The sequence below is a fragment of the Mastomys coucha genome, unplaced genomic scaffold, assembly GCF_008632895.1.
Source record: "Mastomys coucha isolate ucsf_1 unplaced genomic scaffold, UCSF_Mcou_1 pScaffold16, whole genome shotgun sequence".
In the NCBI taxonomy this organism is placed as follows: Eukaryota; Metazoa; Chordata; class Mammalia; order Rodentia; family Muridae; genus Mastomys; species Mastomys coucha.
The window spans coordinates 1363547-1373103 of record NW_022196898.1 but is presented as its reverse complement, the minus strand read 5'-3'; the positions used below and the strand labels follow the sequence as shown (position 1 = coordinate 1373103).

The window sequence follows — 9557 nt, the reverse complement described above, 5'->3', positions numbered from 1 at the left end:
ACCAAACCAAACCAAACCGAATCAAACCAAACCAAACCAAAAAACAAAACAAAAATCAAACAAACCCACCATAAACAATAAAATAAGGTGCAACATGTCTATGAACAAGCATCCATCTCTCTCTCTCTTTCTCTCCCTCTCTCTCTCTCTCTCTCTCTCTCTCACACACACACACACACACACACACACACATACACACACACATGCATACATACACACACACACACACACACACACACACGGGAGGGGGGAGAGACATACACATACTCCTGAGTTCCTTGTGTGTCCACAGAGCTCTAAATACTTTTTTTTTTTTTTTAAGAACGAGTGGATACATCTGTAACAGCTTTCTCAGTGTTCAGCATCCTGTCCTCTCTTCCTCTTTGCAGCCCCAGGATGTTGCAAAGCACTTTTATAAATAAAATCCATGATTAGTATTGAGCATTGAAAAAGGAGTAACAGAGGATGGGAGAGGAAGAGGAAAAACATTTCAGGGTGTAATAGAAAGTGAATACCCGGGCTATTGTAGATAGCTTTGTGTGTTTAGCCTATGTCAGAAGCCATGCACAGTGCACCGTGGCCTCTGCAGCCTGGGATCTGGGGAGTCTAGAGGTGAACTTCCAAGCTAGGGGGGTGGTTACTGTTACAGCAATGATGAAATGTTGCCTTAATCCCGTTGATGCTTTTTATCTGATTCTCTTCTAGACGTTTAAAGCCCAACTTGGCAATTATTTTAAGGAGAGGTCAAACAAGCAGGCTGAAACCAGAAAGATTATTGCTGTTTTGGTTAAAGCTACAAGGAGCTGTTATCAGCTAAGTGGTAGGTTTGACTCTCAAGTGAACTCCAGAGAAAGAAAACATGGGTTACTGGGCGACCCCCATCAGGGAACAGCAGCGATTTCCATGTTGGTTATCTGCTTGGTCTGAGTGAACGTGAATCTCTAAATGGGTTTCTACCTGGAGATGGCCCATCTGTGTTCAGCCTCTGCTCAGGGTGTTTCCCTGTACCTGACCCAATAGGGAAAATGATTGTCCCACTGAGAAGCTCTGCTACACAGTACGGCAGGAATCTCAGACGTGCCTGCTTCTTCTGACTGTTCCCCAAACTCTTGGCGAGTGAGCGCACCCATAGTTTGTACCATGGCACCCACCCTTCTCCTGTGAGACAAGTTACATTTGCATCAAGGCCATTCATTCACAGGTTGGCCGAAGAACAAGATGCAATTGGTTCAGCTTCACAAGGTGAGTGGGACTGGGAAACTGAGAACCAAGATTTTAGTTCCTTGAAAACATGGAAGTAGAAGAAGGGGAAGGAAACAATTACTGAGGTTTTGTTAGATCATATGTTTGATAGCTTTACATTACTATAACAAAATACCTATGACAGATGAACTTACGAAGAAAAAGGATTTATGTTGGTTCATAGTTTGGGGAGGCTTACTTTATGGTCAGGTGGGCTACTTTGATTTAGGTACTTTGCCAAGGCAGCCCCTCACGGCAGGAGGATGTGGCAGAGTGAATTGTTCATCTGATAACTGGGACATTGAAGGGAGATGTAGACATTGTGTTTTTGTATACAGTGCTAAGTTTACCCTTGTGTTACTCAAATCCTGATTTCTATGCCCTCATATCTTGTTTCAATCTGGACACAGCTTTGCAATGCTTATATCATGAATCTCTTGTCTCAAGTTTGTGTAAACAATTCTTACCATTTATTCTCTGCCTTGTCAATAAATGCTGACCATCCAATTGGCTGGTCAGAATAGAGAGGAGGGCGGGATATCTGCTAACCAGAGGAAGGAGAGAGGGAGAGAGGGAGATTCAGATAAGTGGCAGGGGAGGAGGAATTGGAGCCATGAAGAAGGGGTCCAAAGAGCCAGATTAATAATAATATGCAAGTATCATGGGATGGGGCTGGGAGGTATCCATATTAGCATAGGAAGTAAAAGTAGATTATCTAACTGCTCAGCTATTGATGTGCAGTTTTGAATAAATCTTATTTTTTTTTCTGTGTAGTTATTAGGGAATAGCATAAGGTAAAGAAATACAGTCACTTGATTAATTCATTATTTATATTTCTATTAAGCATAATTCATTTACAGGAAGAAACTAACATCCCATAATCTTTTCTAGGGTTATGTCCCCCATAACCCAAACCCTCCCAATAGGCCCCATCTCTTGGTGTCTACTATATCCTAGTGGTGCCTAGTTGAGGACCAAGTCTCCACTGTGTATGCCTTTGAGATATATTGTAGGTCTATACTATAGCAAATAAAGAATTGGGCAGTGTGGTGGGTAGTTTTGATTGTAGGCAGGACTAAAGAGATAGGTGCCGAGCACTAGTAATACTTAGCTCTCCACGTGTCTGTGAGAGTTTTTTCAGAGACAGAAACTGAAGTGTGAGATGGTGATTGAAGCAGAAATACCCACCCTGAATGTGGACAGTACCATCCAAAAAGTTGTGGGCTATGATGGAAGAAGGTGGAAGAAGAGAAAGCCATCCAGTGTAAGTAAGCTGCACCCTTCCTTAGCTTCTGTTGCTACAGCCATTGCTCCTGGGTATCAGACTCCAGAATCCTCAGGCTTTCCATCCATGCTTTTTCTGCAAGTGAGTCTCCTGGAAATTTCTGAGCCTTTTAACACCAGCTGTGGGCTGCATGGTTGGTACCCAACGTTCTAGCTTGTTGGATGACATAGCAGCTGAGATTCTCAGCCTCTGGAGTGTATACATGGCCACTACGGCTTTACTCAGCCTCTTATCATGAATGAGAAAGAATGATATATTGTGCATACCACATATAACATGTTCTGCTGGTTCTGGTCCTCTAGAAAGACCTAACTGATACAGGCAGATAGATATAGACTGTAGTAGAGATAAAGGCATGTGGTAGATTTGACACTGGATGGGTATGACCTATGGGATGGAATGTGTCATCTTCCAGATGTAGGAGGCAAGGAAACTCTAGAAGCCAAATCCTACTGACACCCAGTGTTTACTGTGTCCGCTGAAAAGGTTGAATCGAATGTTAGAATAGCCAGCACATTGAGAAACGACCTAAAAGCAATACAAGCTTTTATCAATAAAGAAGAAATTTCCTTTATATTTGGTCCATCATGGGCCTTGAGAGAAGTTGTGTGCACGAATAATGTATGTTCCCCCCATCTACTCCCTCCTGTCTCTATGGTTGAAACCCCAGTGCCCAGACTGTGTAGATCTTAGGTCCCATGACACACTGATCTATTACTTAGGCTATGTGCCTGATGCTTGGCATAGGACCTTGGACTCTCACTGTTGATGGTGAATGGATTTTTTTTTTAAGGCTATAACCAATTTACAGTAATTGCTAAGGACAGCAGCTGTAGTGTCCATTAATTCCTTAATCTAGAAGTAAAGGAAGAAATGGATTAGCTGGACATAAATATAGCTTCCAGCATCCCCCCCAAGCCCCGGAGAACAAACCTTTTAAAAACAGTGCATTTTGGAGGCTTTGTTGGGTGAGAGGAAGCCTGGAGCCTCCTCTGTCCCTTGAGGAATTATTCCTGCAAGGAAGAAGGAGTGGGCAAAACAAAATGGAGCTTCTTTCAAAATGAGAGAATAAGTCTGACCTATGACTGCACGGAGCCCCTGCCTCCCAGGACCTCAAGATCTTTGGGTGAAGAGTCACCGATTGAACTTCTTCCCCTGATTCATGCATACATCAAATCTCTGGCAAGCTGAAGGAGGAGGAGGAGAGAGAAAAACCTGAAACAAACAAACAAACCAAATTCTTTTCTGCGAGCTAGCCATTTGTTTTAAAATGAGATGAGAGGCTGCTCAAAGACGCTAATGGAAATCTTTGCAAACGCAGGCTGAAAGTTTCTTCAATCCAGAGAGTCACTCAGCCATAAATATGTGTGGGTTATTTAGATGCTTCCAAAGGTTACTTGAAAATTGCCTATTTTTCCACAAAGAAGTGAGCTGTTTATTGCTTCAAAGCATGCCTCAGAGTGAATGCTTTTCTTCATCGGAGAATACTGAAATAGATGAAATGCCGGGAAAGGGTTGTTGACTGGTGGGTAGGGAGGTGAGCACAGCAAAAAATGATGCTACTCTGAGCCTTGGAATGGAGAGGAATACAGGCAATGTTGTCCTCATGTGGCAGGGTGAGTGCTGGTCTTTTAGGTAAAAGGTCACCATGGGGGCAGGCTGTGGGTCAGAAAGGGGCCCTTGTTGGGAACTTGAGTTCCTATAACAGGGACTGGTGGGGCTGAAGAATGAATGTTTGTTTGCATTTTCTAACTGCTTTCTCCTGAATCAAAGAAGGAACATACAAGGCTCTGGTTAAAGTCTCGATAATTCACAATGGGTGGCCCTACAAATAATGGGGTCCAATTTCATTCTGGATGGATGCATGGAGAGATTTAAACAAGGTCCCTAAAATACCAGTTATAGCTCAAATACATCTTTTTATGGACTCGGGATGGCCATGATTGGAATTAAGTTTATATATAATCAGGTTTGGGCAGAGGACTATGACTGTCACCCTGTACCTGGAGGGGTTGGTATGAACAATCCGCCTGATAACCCAGGACAGTCACTAGGATGATGAGAGGTAGCATTTTGTGTCAGAGATAGCATATTAGACAATTTTCCCTGAAGTATTAATTAAACTGTGATGTAATCCTGATTTTTTTTTTCTGATTTTTATACAGTGGTGAAATAATTTGGCAGAAGGTGGAGCAGAGGAGGAGGGAGGGATTCCAGTTTCTAGGCCCCCTCCACACTGGCCATCGGAACACTGCTAATGGATCTAGGAGGCTGACCATCTTGGTCCTCTGCTCTGGCCTTGTCACAGGGGCTGGAGCCCTCTGCCTACATGATGCTTGCTGCTTTGACAGTGCATCTGAGGATTTACAACTATTATATACAGTCCTCCCTCCATCCCCGCTTCCTGCACTTCCCAGTGGCTGCAGGAATCCCAACCCCCACTGCCGATGTCAATCAAGGCGACCCCATTTCCCTTCTCCTCTCCCAAAACCCCAAGGACAGAGACCAAATGGAAATTACATAGTGTTATTATTTGTACCCTAACTGAAAAATTTATGACTCTGTAAAAAATATAGACAAAGATGTTGTCTGCTGAGAGCTGAAGATAAGAAGTGAAGCATGGTATTGGCAACGCCTCCCAGGGGCTGCACTTGAGCGAGGATGGATCACTCATCCGATCTTCATGGAGACAACCACTGCCTCTCCAGCTTCATTTAGAAACTGCAGAAGAAAACCAGCTCTTTGTGGCACAACAGCAAGAGGAAATGATAAACCAAGCTAGCTTTGAATTTACACAGTGCCAAGAACTCCTTCTACATGGCTTAGGCCCACAAGTCTGTTTGAGGCGAGGACTTTCTTGTCCATGATAGAATGCTGACCCTTTTGGGTTGTGCAGGGCAGCTTCAGATCTTCTGTCTTATCAACCATCCCTTTATGGACTCCCCTCCCCCCAAACCGGACTCGGTTTATAAGGTGTGGTTGTTTGTATACAGCGCTGTTTAATAAGGCTGTAAATAATTTGAACAGTTTCTACCAAGTCAGCCTTGGCGTAGCAGCACAATGGGTACAGGGTACAGTTTCAGTGGAATTCAGTCTTGATCATTAAACGCTGTAGAAGATAAAATGCTTATCCTCTCCTCACAGCCACAATAATTGGATGCCCTACTGTGCAAAAAAAGCAATCTTTTAAGCCCATGAAAAGAAGCATTAGGGGTTGAGCCTGGAATTTGTTTCAGTTGAGTTGACAATAATTCTTCACATAAGAAGGACCCTATTCATTTCCTTAAAAATTGGTAATGTTGTGGCTGGGAGGCAGAGACAGGAGGATTGCTGCAAGTTCCTAGCAAGCTCCGGGCCAGCCAAGACCCTGTCTCAAAAGAGACAAAAAAGAAGAAAGAGACAAGTTGATGATGTCATGGCTTAACAAAGCCAACTGCTTTGCTAAGAAAGGCTAACATGACAAGCTCCCAAAATGTCTTGGAGTTAATGCTACTTTAAAATTGTTGAAGTCATGATTAAGATCTCTACCATGAAATTGTTGAAGACTAACTTTGGCTATGTGATGAAAATTCAATGAAGTTAAATTCAAAAAAGATATTTTATATATCCATGCTAATTACCAGTATTGATATGTGTGGTTATAAACAATATCACCCCCCCCCCCAAACAACAACAACAAGAACAAGAACAACAGCAGTTGTTGGACGTAGTAGTATGCTGAGTCTAGCACTTGAGAGACTGAGGCAGGAGGATAAAAAGTTCTGGACTACATGGAGAGCCACTGTCTCAAGAATAAAATAACTCCACAAAACAAAACAAAACCCAAAGCAAGCAAACAAAAATCAAATGCTTTCTTATTTGATATATGTGCATACATTTTATAAATTTGCTATTGCTGCTGCTGCTAGACGTTTCCTCTGTGATAAGAGAACTCAAAAGTCAAAAAAAGCTGGCAGCGTCTTTCCATAAACTGTTACGAAGTATCAAATCCTAGTCTGACAATCAGGACCTGACTGGCCAAGCCCGGTGTACAGGCCCCTTTCAGCCAAGGCAGCATTTCCTGGTTCTTGTATGAATTCTAGTTTGCTCATCAAAAAGACAACTGCCTTCCATCTCTGATTTTCTCTGATACCAAATACACTGTGTTTTTCTGATACTAAGCAATTCTCCACATCTCCAGTGGGTATCAAATAATTGAATTCATTTGAACCTTGAAGTTGACTCCCACCCCCAGGATTAGGGTTGAGTCCTCCAAATTGCCTCCATTTCAGGGGCTGGAGAAAGCACAAGGTCATTTGTATTTCTGATTGGGCAGCTAGCTATGAATCCATGTAGTCCAACACCTTCCTCAGGTTTCAGAGTTTGAGAGAATGAGACATAAAACTAAAGAGACTAGGTTGCTTACTATTAATGACCTATTACTATTGATACAATGTAAGAATGACCTATTTTCATTGATACAATGTAAGACCTCGGTGTGGTCCCCAAGCCTGGAACGTCTTTCACCTGCATTGTTGAAGAGTCTTCATAATTAAATATCTAACATCTCACTCCCTTCTGGAAGTCTGGGGTGGAAGTAATTGGGAAAGGAATATTAGGTGCATCTGGCATTTAACCCCTCACCCTGAATCCAGGTTCCTTCCTGACCTTGTCTACCCTTTAGCATAAACAGACTCATGACCCTAAGGCACTCCCAGTATTCAGGGAATTCCAAAGTCTTTAAGGGCTCTGTGTTAAGAACTAGGAGGCAAGACCAAACACACACTATACCCATCCCTTAAATTTCAGTCTTTGATCTCTTCTGTTATTGTCTCTCCAAAATTTAATTCCTATAGTAAATGTTTACATCAGTTTAAAATCAAAAGTGGGACACTTTTCTCTACAGAGACTTCTCCTATGCAGAGGATACGTCCTGGGAATTTACATGCTAAACAAATACTCTAGTGCTTGCCACAGTCCCTCTCCTTGTTAAGACTTTGGATAGAGTAGTTGAGTTGACCTGGATGGTGGTAGCTCTTACGTTAAGGTGGGTGTTGGGTGTTGGGGACATCTGACTGAGAACAATAACCTGGGTTCTGTTTTCCAACCACATCCTGGTCCAATCCCTGTGCGTGCCCACAGAGACACCTGCGGCTTACAGCTGCATCCTGTTGGCACACAGCCCTCACAGAATGGAAAGTCTCATTACTATGACAGTTCTCATGTTGACATCTAGACACCTCGGAGCTGATTACTAGGCAGCTAGCAACAAGACTGAGCAAAGTCTCCACTGCCTACACACCATGGCAGGACTGGTTTGATGATCTAGGGTCAAAAAGGCCTCTCCTGCCCCTAGTATGGGAAAGAGTTGCGATGCAAAGGTCCAACCTTGATGGCTCTCGCTCTGCTGCAAAGACTCCTCAAGACAGTGTGTTCTCCAGCGCACATTCTCTTTGTGTCTTCAGAGTGTGCTTTTAAAATGGTGGTCCAATGAACTTGTTCTCATTAAATTTCCTCTGTGTCCATCACTGAATTCTTTCTTGGATAAAACCTACAACCCCCAGGAATCTTAGTATGGGTAACTAGAGGATGGTAAATAGGCTTGTTTGGGGGAGTGGCCACGCTTAGACAGTCTCATCCCAAGCCCTCCTGAGACTGAAAGAACTGATTTCATCCTGTGTCTTCATCCTTCATCTTCAAGATGAAGCTGGGTCGTTGCTGATGAAGCCTCTTGGCTTTGTCCTCTTTGCCTTCGACTCTGATGCTGCATATGCTGAACTCAGCCAAGTTTCTTGACTCTTCCTGGGGGTCTGGTACCTGCTCAGTTGCTAGGGTTACTATTTGGTTTTGTTTTGATATCACCATAGCCTTGCAAGGAGACTTAACAACTTTCATGTACCTTGGTTGCAGGGCTGGTGAGGGGGTAAATAAACCTCAGGTTCTATGTTTTCATTAAGTTAATGGAATTTAATGATGTCTCCACTTTGTATTAAGTTTAATCTTCTGAGCTTTCCCTTTAGCCTTTCCTAGTTTATACCCTGGTGCATCTAAGAAGGTTCTGGATAGCTTTGTGCTTGCTATTATTAGTTGAGGATTGAAATTCTACTCTATAGAATAGGGGTTGAATATATTAGGAGAATCAGATGAAGTAAGACAATTTATGACTCATTTTAAATTCTGAGACATGTAAAGGTGTGCGTGTGTGTGTGTGTGTGTGTGTGTGTGTGTGTGTGTGTGTAATTGAGCATGTTACCATGGTTACCCATTACAGTTCAGGGCCAACAGGACCATTTCAGCACTAAGCAAATATTCAGCAAATCCTAACTATGTGCTATATATCCTAGAATGAAATTGAGAAAAAAAATCAGGAATGTTCTCTGTTCTCTTAGTCTGGCTGAATCAACAGACATTAACCAAATGATCATACAAATATAATGGAAAACCATGACGTGCACTAAGAGAAAAGATATGGTGCTTTGTGTATCCATGTTTTACTAGAGTGCTTGACCTGCTTTGGTGGTAGCTAAGAGCACGTTAACTGAGAGAGAGAACAGGACACACACAGGTCCTATGGCAGAGATAACCATAGTTTATTTGAGGATTTATACAGGCATTAGTAGGGCTAGTTTCCACAGAAAAGCAATGGACAATTGTATGAAAAAAGACTGGCAAAGAAAATTTAGAAAGTAAAATAATCTTTTCATTTCACTTCTCCCCAAATTTTAACGTCTTATTCCACAAAGTCCTTTGAGAACTGGGACTTTGCAGAAGTGATTAAGGCTAAGAGTCTTTGGATAGGGAGATTTCCATAAACCATCTGCTGTACCCAAGTGATTGCAGGGATGCTTGTAAGTCAGAGAAAAGCAAGAAGTGGCTGGAGGACTGCTGGCCCCAAGGAGAGAGAAAGGAGACCATAAGAAGAAAGCCACAGGAAGGAGGCCACAGGAAGGAGGCCTCAGGAAGGAGGCCACAGGTAGAGAATGTAGGAGGACCCCAGAAGCTGCAACTGAAAATCCAGGAAGCAAACGTACTTCTAGAAGGCACAATCTTG

At 42.8% G+C, this 9557-nt stretch overlaps 1 long non-coding RNA gene across 1 annotated transcript; it reads left to right on the top strand.

Annotated features, from left to right (window-relative positions):
- Positions 1–889: 889 nt before the first annotated feature.
- On the top strand, positions 890–5370 carry LOC116094005. Its single transcript, XR_004119921.1, has 3 exons — positions 890–1242; positions 2384–2506; positions 4693–5370. It is a non-coding gene; the product is annotated as an uncharacterized LOC116094005 (long non-coding RNA).
- Positions 5371–9557: the final 4187 nt, after the last annotated feature.